The sequence below is a fragment of the Sinocyclocheilus anshuiensis genome, unplaced genomic scaffold (assembly GCF_001515605.1).
Source record: "Sinocyclocheilus anshuiensis isolate Anshui unplaced genomic scaffold, SAMN03320099.WGS_v1.1 scaffold1416, whole genome shotgun sequence".
Lineage (NCBI taxonomy): Eukaryota > Metazoa > Chordata > Actinopteri > Cypriniformes > Cyprinidae > Sinocyclocheilus > Sinocyclocheilus anshuiensis.
Window position 1 is genome coordinate 67,929 of NW_015544203.1, and position 2,118 is coordinate 70,046.

The following is a 2,118-nucleotide window of genomic DNA, read 5'->3' on the forward strand; positions in this document are numbered from 1 at the left end:
TATATTAGGGATGCACGATATTATCGGAACGTTATCGGAATCGTCTGATAATGGCTTAAAATGTAAACATCGGCATCGGCCCGATATTAAAAATTAAGATAAGAAGATTAACTCACATGTGCTCAGGGTGTGCTAGCGATAGGATCACGTCCAGCAGAGTGGTCATTCTTGAAGCAAACTTTTACCTGAATGGTGATTAGAGTCATTATTTAGAATCGCAGAATTTAATCTGAGAATGCACGTACAGAATGGCGCATCCGGTGTGCTATAGAGTCATGAGTCACCAGTGCTGCAGTAGCATCAGCAACAACAGCCTCCCTCGGGTCCTAATGCCCTTTCGGTAAGGCGTTTTATTTATTTAGGGCGCGCTGTTGGCCTACTTGTAATAAAATAAAAAGTAAATACAAATAACATTAAGATTGTGTTTCTGATTAAATAAAGCAGTAACTGATTTCATAAAAACACGAGTATGTTTTGATTTTAAGGTCAGAAGCTATAGCATACATAAATAAAAATCACAATGACACTCGTAAATTAAATAATTTTATACATACAGATTTATTTATTAATGTGTAAGTTTTTTTTTTGTTTGTTTTTTTTCAAATTATGAAAATCAAAGACAAGGAGCTCTAAACGATTTTCAGAATTGTTACAACTCTTTTACTTTAGACCATCTACAAATGTTAAATCTTCAAATAAAATGTTAAGGTTACCACTGCATATGTCTGGAAAAAAAATGCAGTGATTGATTTATATAATTTACAGTTGTTTTCAGCTTTCAGTGTACTCCCATTATAAAAGAACTTCATTATTATTTCTTTAATTCTAACAAGTAAGATTTTGTTAAAAACTAACTTGTTTGTAATCTCTGTACTAGAGCCCTGCATTTCAGCCCGAAGTGAAGTTGAAGTTGACGATCCTGACGATCTCCTCATTGGACTCCCTTTAGAGAAAAATGCACTGGATTACATAATGAAAGAGTTTTTGTTTTCGATTTTAATTATTTTGTTTTGTAGTCATTTAAAGCTTTCTATAGATATATTTATCATGTCTCTGAGGCAAGTATTCGTTGAGTTTCGGTTCATTTTTGTGAAGCACTCCTGTTCACGGAGACCGAAACGGCAGAAAGCGCATCCTGTTTGTTTTCTTTATTTTACAAAAAAGCCCGACTAGAAGCTAAGAAGGGAAAAAAAAAAGAGAAGGGGAAAAGGCATGACTAAAAAAGGGTAAAGCTAAAAGGGCTGATTTGATGGTGTCCTGAGTATTTAAACTGGGCTCTTGGACACATCCCAAATGGTGTTTCCACCAATTAGACACTGTCTTAGCTCGGGGTGTTGCTATATTTCTCCTCCCAATTCATAAATCAAATGTTATCTCATCAGTCACATGGTCCGGGCCGTTTCTGTGGATGAGGACATGTTCTGTGAAGATCAGAGGTTAAAAGGTCTGTAAGGAATCTCAGTCTGTTCTCTGTCGTCGAGGTGGGGGAAGTCAATCCAAAGAGCTCGTGATCGTCACTGGTTTACATGTGATGGTCATGCTGTGCATCTCTGACCATTAATTAAACTCAAAGCTGCTAGTTGGTTCAGGCTTGTGGTGCCAGGATCTGATTTACGAACATCCTGTGTCTTGGGCCTTTCTGTGGAATTCGGCTCCTCGTGTTTCACCCATGTTCTTGATCAAATCTTAAATTGTCTGATTCGGTCTGATACCCTACAATATTGTGAGTGCACAAAAATAAAATCTGACGGCTCATCTGACAGTGATCCAGATATCATATTTACATGTTTTAGTCTAACTTTACTCTAATTGGTCAAACTTTGGTTTAATTATTTCATTTTTGTCTTGCCATATCGTTTATTGTTCGCTACTGTGTTGCTATTCTAGTCTCGCTGTTTCCTGAAGAAAAAAAAAATCTGATCTATATGATGTAATGAATAAAACCATTTTTTGATTATCCAAATGTTGATGGTGCTGTTCTCTTATTCAGATTATAAATTATATAACTAAACAAATGAATAAATATTTAGGTGAAGCTGTGTGCTTGAATTTGTCATCGCATCATCCTATGCAGTGTGGTGAATTATTATTGCTCATTATTGTCTATAGGCTATTTTA